The sequence below is a fragment of the Leptonotus elevatus genome, chromosome 11 (assembly GCF_054856555.1).
Source record: "Leptonotus elevatus isolate MCC_2025b chromosome 11, RoL_Lele_1.0, whole genome shotgun sequence".
Lineage (NCBI taxonomy): Eukaryota > Metazoa > Chordata > Actinopteri > Syngnathiformes > Syngnathidae > Leptonotus > Leptonotus elevatus.
In genome coordinates, this window is record NC_141249.1 from 5,943,917 (window position 1) to 5,957,984 (window position 14,068).

A 14,068-nucleotide genomic window follows, 5' to 3' on the forward strand; every position below is an offset into this window, starting at 1 on the left:
GTTTCAGTCAAGCCCCAGTGGCCTAATGGATAAGGCACTGGCCTCCTAAGCCAGGGATTGTGGGTTCGGGTCCCATCTGGGGTGTTTCGAGTCCCATCTGGGGTGTTTCCTGCTCTTAAGTGCATCACCTGGCACAGCGGTTCATACCTGATTCCCCAGCAACACGGCGTAGATGTCCTTGAGCAAGGCACAAATACCCTAACTGCTGTGTGAGGTGGGATAGGCTGCAATGATAATGTATTAACATTTACTGTTCCTTTACACCAATGATAGATTCTGTGAGCTCAAATTCACAAAAACACTTTACTCTTCTGCTTCTCTCAAGCCCCAGAGGCCTAATGGATAAGGCACTGGCCTCCTAAGCCAGGGATTGTGGGTTCAAGTCATATCTGGGGTGTTTCAAGTCATATCTGGGGTGTTTCAAGTCATATCTGTGGTGTTTTAAGTCATATCTGGGGTGTTTTAAGTCATATCTGGGGTGTTTCTGATTTTAAGTGCGTGACCCTGGTTCATACCTGATTACCTAGGAACACAGGTCAGGTGTCCTTGAGCAAGACACAGATTCCCTGACTGCTGTGTGAGGTGGGATCGGCTGCAATGATAATGCATTAACATGTACTATTTACTGTAACTTTACACCTATGACAGATTCTGTGAGCTCAAATTCACAAAAACACTTTACTCTTCTGCTTCTCTCAAGCCCCAGTGGCCTAATGGATAAGGCACTGGCCTCCTAAACCAGGGATTGTTGGTTCGAGTCCCATCTGGGGTGTTTCGAGTCCCATCTGGGGTGTTACAAGTCCCATCTGGGATGTTTCAAGTCCCATCTGGGGTGTTTCAAGTCCCATCTGGGGTGTTTCGAGTCCCGTCTGGGGTGTTTCAAGTCCCATCTGGGATGTTTCAAGTCCCTTCTGGGATGTTTAAAGTCCCTTCTGGGATGTTTAAAGTCCCATCTGGGGTGTTTCGAGTCCCATCTGGGGTGTTTTGAGTCCCATCTGGGGTGTTTCTGCTTTTAAGTGCGTGACCCTGGTTCATACCTGATTACCTTGGCACACAGCTCAGGTGTCCTTGAGCAAGACACCGATTATCTGACTGCTGTGTGAGGTGGGATAGGCTGCAATGATGATTTATTGACATGTACTACTTATTTACACCTGTGACATATTATGTGAGCTCAAATTCACAAAAACACTTTACTCTTCTGCTTCAGTCAAGCCCCAGTGGCCTAATGGATAAGGCACTGGCCTCCTAAGCCAGGGATTGTGGGTTCGAGTCCCATCTGGGGTGATTGGAGTCCCATCTAGGGTGTCTCGAGTCCCATCTAAGGTGTTTCGAGTCCCATCTGGGGTGTTTCCTGCTCTTAAGTGCATCACCTGGCACAGCGGTTCATACCCGATTCCCCAGGCACAAATACCCTGACTGCTGTGTGAGGTGGGATAGGCCGCAATGATAATGTATTAACATTTACTGTTCCTTTACACCAATGACAGATTTTGTGAGCTCAAATTCACAAAAACACTTTACTCTTCTGCTTCTCTCAAGCCCTGGTGGCCTAATGGATAAGGCACTGGCCTCCTAAACCAGGGATTGTGGGTTCGGGTCCCATATGGGGTGTTTCGAGTCCCATCTGGGTTGTTTCCTGCTCTGAAATGCATCACCTGGCACAGTGGTTTATACCCGATTCCCCAGCCACACGGTGGAGGTGTCCTTGCGCAAGACACAGATTCCCTGACTGCTGTGTTTCAAGTCCGATCTGGGGTGTTTCAAGTCCATTCTGGGGTGTTTCAAGTCCGTTCTGGGGTGTTTCAAGTCCGTTCTGGGGTGTTTCAAGTCCCATCTGGGGTGTTTCGAGTCCCATCTGGGGTGTTTCAAGTCCCATCTGGGATGTTTCAAGTCCCTTCTGGGATGTTTAAAGTCCCATCTGGGGTGTTTCGAGTCCCATCTGGGGTGTTTCAAGTCCCTTCTGGGGTGTTTCTGCTTTTAAGTGTGTGACCCTGGTTCATACCTGATTACCTAGGCACACGGCTCAGGTGTCCTTGAACAAGACACCGATTATCTGACTGCTGTGTGAGGTGGGATAGGCTGCAATGATAATGTATTGACATGTACTACTTATTTACACCTATGACAGATTCTGTGAGTTAAAATTCACAAAACCACTTTACTCTTCTGCTTCTCTCAAGCCCCAGTGGCCTAATGGATAAGGCACTGGCCTCCTAAGCCAGTGATTGTGGGTTCGAGTCCCGTCTGGGGTGTTTCAAGTCCCATCTGGGGTGTTTCTGCTTTTAAGTGCGTGACCCTGGTTCATACCTGATTACCTTGGCACACGGCTCAGGTGTCCTTGAGCAAGACACCGATTATCTGACTGCTGTGTGAGGTGGGATAGGCTGCAATGATAATTTATTGACATGTACTACTTATTTACACCTGTGACATATTATGTGAGCTCAAATTCACAAAAACACTTTACTCTTCTGCTTCAGTCAAGCCCCAGTGGCCTAATGGATAAGGCACTGGCCTCCTAAGCCAGGGATTGTGGGTTCGAGTCCCATCTGGGGTCATTCGAGTCCCATCTGGGTTGTCTCGAGTCCCATCTGGGGTGTTTCGAGTCCCATCTGGGGTGTTTCCTGCTCTAAAGTGCATCACCTGGCACAGCGGTTCATACCCGATTCCCCAGCCACACGGCGGAGATGTCCTTGAGCAAGGCACAAATACCCTGACTGCTGTGTGAGGTGGGATAGGCTGCAATGATAATGTATTAACATTTACTGTTCCTTTATAACAATGACAGATTCTGTGAGCTCAAATTTACAAAAACACTTTACTCTTCCGCTTCTCTCAAGCCCCAGTGTCCTAATGGATAAGGCACTGGCCTCCTAAGCCAGGGATTGTGGGTTCGAGTCCCATCTGGGGTGTTTCAAGTCCATTCTGAGCTGTTTCAAGTCCATTCTGGGCTGTTTCAAGTTCATTCTGGGCGGTTTCAAGTCCATTCTTGGGTGTTTCTGCTTTTAAGTGCGACATATACCACTGTGGTGACCCTTGGTTCATACCTGATTAACTAGGCACAAGGCTCAGGTGTCATTGAGCAAGACACCGATTCCCTGACTGCTGTGTGAGGTTGGATAGGCTGCAATGATAATGTATTGACATGTACTACTTATTTACACCTTTGACAGATTCTGTGAGCTCAAATTCACAAAAACACTTTACTCTTCTGCTTCTCTCAAGCCCCAGTAGCCTATTGGATAAGGCACTGGCCTTCTAAGCCAGGGATTGTGGGTTCGAGTCCCATCTGGGGTGTTTCAAGTCCCCTCTGGGGTGTTTCTGCTTTTAAGTGTGTGACCCTGGTTCATACCTGATTACCTAGGCACACGGCTCAGGTGTCCTTGAGCAAGACACTGATTATCTGACTGCTGTGTGAGGTGGGATAGGCTGCAATGATAATGTATTGACATGTACTACTTATTTACACCTATGACAGATTCTGTGAGTTAAAATTCACAAAACCACTTTACTCTTCTGCTTCTCTCAAGCCCCAGTGGCCTAATGGATAAGGCACTGGCCTCCTAAGCCAGTGATTGTGGGTTCGAGTCCCGTCTGGGGTGTTTCAAGTCCCATCTGGGGTGTTTCTGCTTTTAAGTGCGTGACCCTGGTTCATACCTGATTACCTTGGCACACGGCTCAGGTGTCCTTGAGCAAGACACCGATTATCTGACTGCTGTGTGAGGTGGGATAGGCTGCAATGATAATTTATTGACATGTACTACTTATTTACACCTGTGACATATTATGTGAGCTCAAATTCACAAAAACACTTTACTCTTCTGCTTCAGTCAAGCCCCAGTGGCCTAATGGATAAGGCACTGGCCTCCTAAGCCAGGGATTGTGGGTTCGAGTCCCATCTGGGGTCATTCGAGTCCCATCTGGGTTGTCTCGAGTCCCATCTGGGGTGTTTCGAGTCCCATCTGGGGTGTTTCCTGCTCTAAAGTGCATCACCTGGCACAGCGGTTCATACCCGATTCCCCAGCCACACGGCGGAGATGTCCTTGAGCAAGGCACAAATACCCTGACTGCTGTGTGAGGTGGGATAGGCTGCAATGATAATGTATTAACATTTACTGTTCCTTTATAACAATGACAGATTCTGTGAGCTCAAATTTACAAAAACACTTTACTCTTCCGCTTCTCTCAAGCCCCAGTGTCCTAATGGATAAGGCACTGGCCTCCTAAGCCAGGGATTGTGGGTTCGAGTCCCATCTGGGGTGTTTCAAGTCCATTCTGAGCTGTTTCAAGTCCATTCTGGGCTGTTTCAAGTTCATTCTGGGCGGTTTCAAGTCCATTCTTGGGTGTTTCTGCTTTTAAGTGCGACATATACCACTGTGGTGACCCTTGGTTCATACCTGATTAACTAGGCACAAGGCTCAGGTGTCATTGAGCAAGACACCGATTCCCTGACTGCTGTGTGAGGTTGGATAGGCTGCAATGATAATGTATTGACATGTACTACTTATTTACACCTTTGACAGATTCTGTGAGCTCAAATTCACAAAAACACTTTACTCTTCTGCTTCTCTCAAGCCCCAGTAGCCTATTGGATAAGGCACTGGCCTTCTAAGCCAGGGATTGTGGGTTCGAGTCCCATCTGGGGTGTTTCAAGTCCCCTCTGGGGTGTTTCTGCTTTTAAGTGTGTGACCCTGGTTCATACCTGATTACCTAGGCACACGGCTCAGGTGTCCTTGAGCAAGACACTGATTATCTGACTGCTGTGTGAGGTTGGATAGGCTGCAATGATAATGTATTGACATGTACTACTTATTTACACCTTTGACAGATTCTGTGAGCTCAAATTCACAAAAACACTTTACTCTTCTGCTTCTCTCAAGCCCCAGTAGCCTATTGGATAAGGCACTGGCCTCCTAAGCCAGGGATTGTGGGTTCGAGTCCCATCTGGGGTGTTTCAAGTCCCATCTGGGGTGTTTCAAGTCCCCTCTGGGGTGTTTCTGCTTTTAAGTGTGTGACCCTGGTTCATACCTGATTACCTAGGCACACGGCTCAGGTGTCCTTGAGCAAGACACTGATTATCTGACTGCTGTGTGAGGTGGGATAGGCTGCAATGATAATGTATTGACATGTACTACTTATTTACACCTTTGACAGATTCTGTGAGTTAAAATTCACATAACCACTTTATTCTTCTGCTTCTCTCAAGCCCCAGTGGCCTAATGGATAAGGCACTGGCCTCCTAAGCCAGGGATTGTGGGTTCGAGTCCCATCTGGGGTGTTTCTGCTATTTTTTTTCTTCTTTTTTTTAAAGAGCTCAGTATTGTTCATTCGGAAATGTCATCATCATTGCTCTTTTTTTTTATTTTTTTTTTATATATATATATATATTTTTTATTTTTTTTTGTGTGTGTGTGGGTGAGTATGTGTATGTGCGTGCGTGCGTGCGTGCGTGTATTTGTTAGCTCACCAGAAAACCTATTAGAAAAAATCTCATACCGTTCACCTAAACCGAACACCAGGAGACCCGAGGGGACCAAAGAAAACCAAGGAAGGTGAAATCCAGCACCGACCAGACACCGCCCACCAGAACTCCTCCCCAGCCCAAGAAACATCCAGACCCCAACAAATCCAAAAAACATAAAATCAGGGAGGCCTCAAGAGACCAAAGGAGAGACCGAGAAAAGGAAGGAAGGACAGACGAAGCCGCGTGAGATCCGCAGACACCAGCCTCCACCGATTCAATAACCTGAGGAGGAAACAGATTGTGTCTGAGTTTCGGTAGATGCTGGTGTGGTGGATCTGGCATGCATGAAATTCTCCACCAAAGAGGGGAGCCGTCAGCCCCCGCCGGAACAGAGCAAGCGCAACACCTCAGGGCCCCCCAGGCCGCGGCAGCGCCGAAGGACGACCCCCGGGCCCCGCCAGGGCCACCGGCCGGAGAGCAAACCCAGGAGCAGTAGCGCCCCCCGCCCCAACACGGCCCGCGCCCCCGGCCCAACGCAGCAGGACGGGGCACTGCAGGCCCACCAGGCACCCCACCGGCCCCCAACCCCCGCACCCCCCACGACCCCCCGCCCCCCATCCACCCCCGCCACCCACCCCAACCCAGCCCCAGCCGCCCCCACGTCCCCAATCCCCCAGATACCCCCCACCCCGCAACCCCCACCACCGCCCCCCCCCCAACAAAGCCGCCCCCCCCGACCAACCGGCAGCCCCCCAACCCCCAGCCCCCGGGGACCACCCGCACCCAGGCACCGGCGCCGAAGAGGGGCCGGACAGCGGAGCGGAGAGGGCAGCCGCGCCCACCCCACCCCCCGCCGTGTGGAAGGACGGAACACCGGGGGCAGAAGGGGGAGATGGGGGCACCGGAGGGCCCATCTGGGGTGTTTCAAGTCCCATCTGGGGTGTTTCAAGTCCCCTCTGGGGTGTTTCTGCTTTTAAGTGTGTGACCCTGGTTCATACCTGATTACCTAGGCACACGGCTCAGGTGTCCTTGAGCAAGACACCGATTATCTGACTGCTGTGTGAGGTGGGATAGGCTGCAATGATAATGTATTGACATGTACTACTTATTTACACCTATGACAGATTATGTGAGCTCAACTTCACAAAACCACTTTACTCTTCTGTTTCAGTCAAGCCCCAGTGGCCTAATGGATAAGGCACTGGCCTCCTAAGCCAGGGATTGTAGGTTTGAGTCCCATCTGGGGTGTTTCGAGTCCCATCTGGGGTGTTTCGAGTCCCATCTGGGGTGTTTCCTGCTCTTAAGTGCATCACCTGGCACAGCGGTTCATACCTGATTCCCCAGCCACACGGTGGAGATGTTCTTGAGCAAAGCACGAATACCCTAACTGCTGTGTGAGGTGGGATAGGCTGCAATGATAATGTATTAACATTTACTGTTTCTTTACACCAATGACAGATTCTGTGAGCTGAAATTCACAAAAACACTTTACTCTTCTGCTTCTCTCAAGCCGTAGTGGCCTAATGGATAAGGCACTGGCCTCCTAAGCCAGGGATTGTGGGTTCGAGTCCCATCTGGGGTGTTTCATGTCATATCTGGGTTGTTTCAAGTCAGATCTGGGGTGTTTCAAGTCATATCTGGGGTGTTTCTGATTTTAAGTGCGTGACCCTGGTTTGTACCTGATTACCTAGGCACACAGGTCAGGTGTCCTTGAGCAAGACACAGATTCCCTGACTGCTGTGTGAGGTGGGATCGGCTGCAATGATAATGCATTAACATGTACTATTTACTGTTCCTTTACACCTGACAGATTCTGTGAGCTCAAATTCACAAAAACACTTTACTCTTCTGCTTCTCTCAAGCCCCAGTGGCCTAATGGATAAGGCACTGGCCTCCTAAGCCAGGGATTGTTAGTTCGAGTCCCATCTGGGGTGTTTCGAGTCCCATCTGGGATGTTTCGAGTCCCATATGGGGTGTTTTGAGTCCCATATGGGGTGTTTTGAGTCCCATCTGGGGTGTTTCTGCTTTTAAGTGCGTGACCCTGGTTCATACCTGATTACCTTGGCACACGGCTCAGGTGTCCTTAAGCAAGACACCGATTATGTGACTGCTGTGTGAGGTGGGATAGGCTGCAATGATAATTTATTGACATGTACTACTTATTTACACCTGACAGATTATGTGAGCTCAAATTCACAAAAACACTTTACTCTTCTGTTTCAGTCAAGCCCCAGTGGCCTAATGGATAAGGCACTGGCCTCCTAAGCCAGGGATTGTGGGTTCAAGTCATATCTGGGGTGTTTCAAGTCATATCTGGGGTGTTTCAAGTCATATCTGGGGTGTTTCAAGTCATATCTGGGGTGTTTCTGATTTTAAGTGCGTGACCCTGGTTCATACCTGATTACCTAGGCACACAGGTCAGGTGTCCTTGAGCAAGACACAGATTCCCTGACTGCTGTGTGAGGTGGGATCGGCTGCAATGATAATGCATTAACATGTACTATTTACTGTAACTTTACACCTATGACAGATTCTGTGAGCTCAAATTCACAAAAACACTTTACTCTTCTGCTTCTCTCAAGCCCCAGTGGCCTAATGGATAAGGCACTGGCTTCCTAAGCCAGGGATTGATGGTTCGAGTCCCATCTGGGGTGTTTCGAGTCCCATCTGGGGTGTTTCAAGTCCCATCTGGAATGTTTCAAGTCCTTTCTGGGATGTTTCGAGTCCCATCTGGGGTGTTTCAAGTCCCTTCTGGGATGTTTAAAGTCCCATCTGGGGTGTTTCGAGTCCCATCTGGGGTGTTTCTGCTTTTAAGTGCGTGACCCTGGTTCATACCTGATTACCTTGGCACACAGCTCAGGTGTCCTTGAGCAAGACACCGATTATCTGACTGCTGTGTGAGGTGGGATAGGCTGCAATGATGATTTATTGACATGTACTACTTATTTACACCTGTGACATATTATGTGAGCTCAAATTCACAAAAACACTTTATTCTTCTGCTTCAGTCAAGCCCCAGTGGCCTAATGGATAAGGCACTGGCCTCCTAAGCCAGGGATTGTGGGTTCGAGTCCCATCTGGGGTGATTGGAGTTCCATCTGGGGTGTCTCGAGTCCCATCTAAGGTGTTTCGAGTCCCATCTGGGGTGTTTCCTGCTCTTAAGTGCATCACCTGGCACAGCGGTTCATACCCGATTCCCCAGGCACAAATACCCTGACTGCTGTGTTAGGTGGGATAGGCTTCAATGATAATGTATTGACATGTAGTACTTATTTACACCTATGAAAGATTCTGGGAGCTCAAATTCACAAAACCACTTTACTCTTCCTGTTTTCACAGCCCCTAGTGGCCTAATGGATAAGGCACTGGCCTCCTAAGCCAGGGATTGTGGGTTCGGGTCCCATCTGGGATATTTCTGCTTTTAAGTGCGTCACCTACCACTGTGGTGACTCTGGTTCATACCCGATTACCTCGGCACACGGCTCAGGTGTCCTTGAGCAAGACACCGATTCCCTGACTGCTGTGTGAGGTGGGATAGGCTGCAATGATAATATATTGACATGTACTACTTATTTACACCTTTGACAGATTCTGTGAGTTCAAATTCACAAAACCACTTTACTCTTCTGCTTCTCACAAGCCCCAGTGGCCTAATGGATAAGGCACTGGCCTCCTAAGCCAGGGATTGTGGGTTCGAGTCCCATCTGGGGTGTTTCAAGTCCATTCTGGGGTGTTTCAAGTCCATTCTGGGCTGTTTCAAGTCCATTCTTGGGTGTTTCTGCTTTTAAGTGCGTCACATACCACTGTGGTGACCCTTGGTTCATACCTGATTAACTAGGCACAAGGCTCAGGTGTCATTGAGCAAGACAACGATTCCCTGACTGCTGTGTGAGGTTGGATAGGCTGCAATGATAATGTATTGACATGTACTACTTATTTACACCTTTGACAGATTCTGTGAGCTCAAATTCACAAAAACACTTTACTCTTCTGCTTCTCTCAAGCCCCAGTAGCCTAATGGATAAGGCACTGGCCTCCTAAGCCAGGGATTGTGGGTTCGAGTCCCATCTGGGGTGTTTCAAGTCCAATCTGGGGTGTTTCAAGTCCCATCTGGGGTGTTTCAAGTCCCATCTGGGGTGTTTCAAGTCCCCTCTGGGGTGTTTCGGCTTTTAAGTGTGTGACCCTGGTTCATACCTGATTACCTAGGCACACGGCTCAGGTGTCCTTGAGCAAGACACCGATTATCTGACTGCTGTGTGAGGTGGGATAGGCTGCAATGATAATGTATTGACATGTACTACTTATTTACACCTAAAACAGATTATGTGAGCTCTAATTCACAAAAACACTTTACTCTTCTGCTTCAGTCAAGCCCCAGTGGCCTAATGGATAAGGCACTGGCCTCCTAAGCCAGGGATTGTTGGTTCGAGTCCCGTCTGGGGTGTTTCAAGTCATATCTGGGGTGTTTCAAGTCATATCTGGGGTGTTTCTGATTTTAAGTGCGTGACCCTGGTTCATACCTGATTACCTAGGCACACGGGTCAGGTGTCCTTGAGCAAGACACAGATTCCCTGACTTCTGTGTGAGGTGGGATCGGCTGCAATGATAATGCATTAACATGTACTACTTATTTACACCTATGACAGATTATGTGAGCTCAAATTCACAAAAACACTTTACTCTTCTGCTTCAGTCAAGCCCCAGTGGCCTAATGGATAAGGCACTGGCCTCCTAAGCCAGGGATTGTGGGTTCGAGTCCCATCTGGGGTGTCTCGAGTCCCATCTGGGGTGTCTCGAGTCCCATCTGGGGTGTTTCGAGTCCCATCTGGGGTGTTTCGAGTCCCATCTGGGGTGTTTCCTGCTCTTAAGTGCATCACCTGGCACAGCGGTTCATACTTGATTCCCCAGCCACACGGCGGAGATGTCCTTGAGCAAGGCACAAATACCCTAACTGCTTTGTGAGGTGGGATAGGCTGCAATGATAATGTATTAACATTTATTGTTCCTTTACACCAATGATAGATTCTGTGAGCTCAAATTCACAAAAACGCTTTACTCTTCTGCTTCTCTCAAGCCCCAGAGGCCTAATGGATAAGGCACTGGCCTCCTAAGCCAGGGATTGTGGGTTCAAGTCATATCTGGGGTGTTTCAAGTCATATCTGGGGTGTTTCAAGTCATATCTGGGGTGTTTCTGATTTTAAGTGCGTGACCCTGGTTCATACCTGATTACCTAGGCACACAGGTCAGGTGTCCTTGAGCAAGACACAGATTCCCTGACTGCTGTGTGAGGTGGGATCGGCTGCAATGATAATGCATTAACATGTACTATTTACTGTAACTTTACACCTATGACAGATTCTGTGAGCTTAAATTCACAAAAACACTTTACTCTTCTGCTTCTCTCAAGCCCCAGTGGCCTAATGGATAAGGCACTGGCCTCCTAAGCCAGGGATTGATGGTTCGAGTCCCATCTGGGGTGTTTCGAGTCCCATCTGGGGTGTTTCAAGTCCCATCTGGGATGTTTCAAGTCCCATCTGGGATGTTTCGAGTCCCATCTGGGGTGTTTCAAGTCCCATCTGGGATGTTTAAAGTCCCATCTGGGGTGTTTCGAGTCCCATCTGGGGTGTTTCTGCTTTTAAGTGCGTGACCCTGGTTCATACCTGATTACCTTGGCACACAGCTCAGGTGTCCTTGAGCAAGACACCGATTATCTGACTGCTGTGTGAGGTGGGATAGGCTGCAATGATGATTTATTGACATGTACTACTTATTTACACCTGTGACATTATGTGAGCTCAAATTCACAAAAACACTTTACTCTTCTGCTTCAGTCAAGCCCCAGTGGCCTAATGGATAAGGCACTGGCCTCCTAAGCCAGGGATTGTGGGTTCGAGTCCCATCTGGGGTGATTGGAGTTCCATCTGGGGTGTCTCGAGTCCCATCTAAGGTGTTTCGAGTCCCATCTGGGGTGTTTCCTGCTCTTAAGTGCATCACCTGGCACAGCGGTTCATACCCGATTCCCCAGGCACAAATACCCTGACTGCTGTGTTAGGTGGGATAGGCTTCAATGATAATGTATTGACATGTAGTACTTATTTACACCTATGAAAGATTCTGGGAGCTCAAATTCACAAAACCACTTTACTCTTCCTGTTTTCACAGCCCCTAGTGGCCTAATGGATAAGGCACTGGCCTCCTAAGCCAGGGATTGTGGGTTCGGGTCCCATCTGGGATATTTCTGCTTTTAAGTGCGTCACCTACCACTGTGGTGACTCTGGTTCATACCCGATTACCTCGGCACACGGCTCAGGTGTCCTTGAGCAAGACACCGATTCCCTGACTGCAGTGTGAGGTGGGATAGGCTGCAATGATAATATATTGACATGTACTACTTATTTACACCTTTGACAGATTCTGTGAGTTCAAATTCACAAAACCACTTTACTCTTCTGCTTCTCACAAGCCCCAGTGGCCTAATGGATAAGGCACTGGCCTCCTAAGCCAGGGATTGTGGGTTCGAGTCCCATCTGGGGTGTTTCAAGTCCATTCTGGGGTGTTTCAAGTCCATTCTGGGCTGTTTCAAGTCCATTCTGGGCTGTTTCAAGTCCATTCTGGGCTGTTTCAAGTCCATTCTGGGCTGTTTCAAGTCCATTCTTGGGTGTTTCTGCTTTTAAGTGCGTCATATACCACTGTGGTGACCCTTGGTTCATACCTGATTAACTAGGCACAAGGCTCAGGTGTCATTGAGCAAGACAACGATTCCCTGACTGCTGTGTGAGGTTGGATAGGCTGCAATGATAATGTATTGACATGTACTACTTATTTACACCTTTGACAGATTCTGTGAGCTCAAATTCACAAAAACACTTTACTCTTCTGCTTCTCTCAAGCCCCAGTAGCCTAATGGATAAGGCACTGGCCTCCTAAGCCAGGGATTGTGGGTTCGAGTCCCATCTGGGGTGTTTCAAGTCCTATCTGGGGTGTTTCAAGTCCCATCTGGGGTGTTTCAAGTCATATCTGGGGTGTTTCTGATTTTAAGTGCGTGACCCTGGTTCATACCTGATTACCTAGGCACACGGGTCAGGTGTCCTTGAGCAAGACACAGATTCCCTGACTTCTGTGTGAGGTGGGATCGGCTGCAATGATAATGCATTAACATGTACTACTTATTTACACCTATGACAGATTATGTGAGCTCAAATTCACAAAAACACTTTACTCTTCTGCTTCAGTCAAGCCCCAGTGGCCTAATGGATAAGGCACTGGCCTCCTAAGCCAGGGATTGTGGGTTCGAGTCCCATCTGGGGTGTCTTGAGTCCCATCTGGGGTGTCTCGAGTCCCATCTGGGGTGTTTCGAGTCCCATCTGGGGTGTTTCGAGTCCCTTCTGGGATGTTTCGAGTCCCTTCTGGGGTGTTTCGAGTCCCATCTGGGGTGTTTCGAGTCCCATCTGGGGTGTTTCGAGTCCCATCTGGGGTGTTTCAAGTCATATCTGGGGTGTTTCAAGTCATATCTGGGGTGTTTCTGATTTTAAGTGCGTGACCCTGGTTCATACCTGATTACCTAGGCACACGGGTCAGGTGTCCTTGAGCAAGACACAGATTCCCTGACTGCTGTGTGAGGTGGGATCGGCTGCAATGATAATGCATTAACATGTACAATTTACTGTTCCTTTACACCTATGACAGATTCTGTGAGTTAAAATTCACAAAAACACTTTACTCTTCTGCTTCTCTCATGCCCCAGTGGCCTAATGGATAAGGCACTGGCCTCCTAAGCCAGGGATTGTTGGTTCAAGTCCCATCTGGGGTGTTTCGAGTCCCATCTGGGGTGTTTCGAGTCCCATCTGGGGTGTTTCAAGTCATATCTGGGGTGTTTCAAGTCATATCTGGGGTGTTTCTGATTTTAAGTGCGTGACCCTGGTTCATACCTGATTACCTAGGCACACGGGTCAGTGTCCTTGAGCAAGACACAGATTCCCTGACTGCTGTGTGAGGTGGGATCGGCTGCAATGATAATGCATTAACATGTACTATTTACTGTTCCTTTACACCTATGACAGATTCTGTGAGCTCAAATTCACAAAAACACTTTACTCTTCTGCTTTTCTCAAGCCCCAGTGGCCTAATGGATAAGGCACTGGCCTCCTAAGACAGGGATTGTTGGTTCGAGTCCCATCTGGGGTGTTTTGAGTCCCATCTGGGGTGTTTCGAGTCCCATCCGGGGTGTTTCGAGTCCCATCTGGGGTGTTTCAAGTCCCATCTGGGGTGTTTCAAGTCCCATCTGTGGTGTTTCTGCTTTTAAGTGCGTGACCCTGGTTCATACCTGATTACCTTGGCACACGGCTCAGGTGTCCTTGAGCAAGACACCGATTATCTGACTGCTGTGTGAGGTGGGATAGGCTGCAATGATAATTTATTGACATGTACTACTTATTTACACCTATGACAGATTATGTGATCTCAAATTCACAAAAACACTTTACTCTTCTGCTTCAGTCAAGCCCCAGTGGCCTAATGGATAAGGCACTGGCCTCCTAAGCCAGGGATTGTGGGTTCGAGTCCCGTCTGGGGTGTTTCAAGTCATATCTGGGGTGTTTAAAG

The 14,068-nt window shown here is 48.6% G+C and overlaps 1 protein-coding gene and 24 non-coding genes across 26 annotated transcripts in view; 24 read left to right on the forward strand and 1 right to left on the reverse strand.

Annotated features, from left to right (window-relative positions):
* pde4ba (phosphodiesterase 4B, cAMP-specific a) overlaps positions 1-14,068 on the reverse strand; it is a 171,418-nt gene that overhangs the window by 73,238 nt on the left and 84,112 nt on the right. The window lies entirely within an intron of this gene.
* On the forward strand, positions 12-84 carry trnar-ccu (transfer RNA arginine (anticodon CCU)). Its single transcript has one exon. It is a non-coding gene; the product is annotated as a tRNA-Arg (tRNA).
* On the forward strand, positions 1,215-1,287 carry trnar-ccu (transfer RNA arginine (anticodon CCU)). The gene has a single exon. It is a non-coding gene; the product is annotated as a tRNA-Arg (tRNA).
* trnar-ccu (transfer RNA arginine (anticodon CCU)) lies at positions 2,183-2,255 on the forward strand. Its single transcript has one exon. It is a non-coding gene; the product is annotated as a tRNA-Arg (tRNA).
* Positions 2,488-2,561, forward strand: trnar-ccu (transfer RNA arginine (anticodon CCU)). The gene has a single exon. It is a non-coding gene; the product is annotated as a tRNA-Arg (tRNA).
* On the forward strand, positions 2,843-2,915 carry trnar-ccu (transfer RNA arginine (anticodon CCU)). Its single transcript has one exon. It is a non-coding gene; the product is annotated as a tRNA-Arg (tRNA).
* On the forward strand, positions 3,228-3,300 carry trnar-ucu (transfer RNA arginine (anticodon UCU)). Its single transcript has one exon. It is a non-coding gene; the product is annotated as a tRNA-Arg (tRNA).
* trnar-ccu (transfer RNA arginine (anticodon CCU)) lies at positions 3,533-3,605 on the forward strand. Its single transcript has one exon. It is a non-coding gene; the product is annotated as a tRNA-Arg (tRNA).
* trnar-ccu (transfer RNA arginine (anticodon CCU)) lies at positions 3,838-3,911 on the forward strand. The gene has a single exon. It is a non-coding gene; the product is annotated as a tRNA-Arg (tRNA).
* Positions 4,193-4,265, forward strand: trnar-ccu (transfer RNA arginine (anticodon CCU)). The gene has a single exon. It is a non-coding gene; the product is annotated as a tRNA-Arg (tRNA).
* trnar-ucu (transfer RNA arginine (anticodon UCU)) lies at positions 4,578-4,650 on the forward strand. Its single transcript has one exon. It is a non-coding gene; the product is annotated as a tRNA-Arg (tRNA).
* Positions 4,883-4,955, forward strand: trnar-ccu (transfer RNA arginine (anticodon CCU)). Its single transcript has one exon. It is a non-coding gene; the product is annotated as a tRNA-Arg (tRNA).
* On the forward strand, positions 5,209-5,281 carry trnar-ccu (transfer RNA arginine (anticodon CCU)). Its single transcript has one exon. It is a non-coding gene; the product is annotated as a tRNA-Arg (tRNA).
* Positions 6,977-7,049, forward strand: trnar-ccu (transfer RNA arginine (anticodon CCU)). Its single transcript has one exon. It is a non-coding gene; the product is annotated as a tRNA-Arg (tRNA).
* trnar-ccu (transfer RNA arginine (anticodon CCU)) lies at positions 8,480-8,552 on the forward strand. The gene has a single exon. It is a non-coding gene; the product is annotated as a tRNA-Arg (tRNA).
* trnar-ccu (transfer RNA arginine (anticodon CCU)) lies at positions 9,107-9,179 on the forward strand. Its single transcript has one exon. It is a non-coding gene; the product is annotated as a tRNA-Arg (tRNA).
* On the forward strand, positions 9,471-9,543 carry trnar-ccu (transfer RNA arginine (anticodon CCU)). Its single transcript has one exon. It is a non-coding gene; the product is annotated as a tRNA-Arg (tRNA).
* Positions 9,839-9,911, forward strand: trnar-ccu (transfer RNA arginine (anticodon CCU)). Its single transcript has one exon. It is a non-coding gene; the product is annotated as a tRNA-Arg (tRNA).
* trnar-ccu (transfer RNA arginine (anticodon CCU)) lies at positions 10,165-10,237 on the forward strand. The gene has a single exon. It is a non-coding gene; the product is annotated as a tRNA-Arg (tRNA).
* trnar-ccu (transfer RNA arginine (anticodon CCU)) lies at positions 11,303-11,375 on the forward strand. Its single transcript has one exon. It is a non-coding gene; the product is annotated as a tRNA-Arg (tRNA).
* trnar-ccu (transfer RNA arginine (anticodon CCU)) lies at positions 11,930-12,002 on the forward strand. The gene has a single exon. It is a non-coding gene; the product is annotated as a tRNA-Arg (tRNA).
* trnar-ccu (transfer RNA arginine (anticodon CCU)) lies at positions 12,357-12,429 on the forward strand. The gene has a single exon. It is a non-coding gene; the product is annotated as a tRNA-Arg (tRNA).
* Positions 12,704-12,776, forward strand: trnar-ccu (transfer RNA arginine (anticodon CCU)). Its single transcript has one exon. It is a non-coding gene; the product is annotated as a tRNA-Arg (tRNA).
* Positions 13,205-13,277, forward strand: trnar-ccu (transfer RNA arginine (anticodon CCU)). Its single transcript has one exon. It is a non-coding gene; the product is annotated as a tRNA-Arg (tRNA).
* trnar-ccu (transfer RNA arginine (anticodon CCU)) lies at positions 13,968-14,040 on the forward strand. The gene has a single exon. It is a non-coding gene; the product is annotated as a tRNA-Arg (tRNA).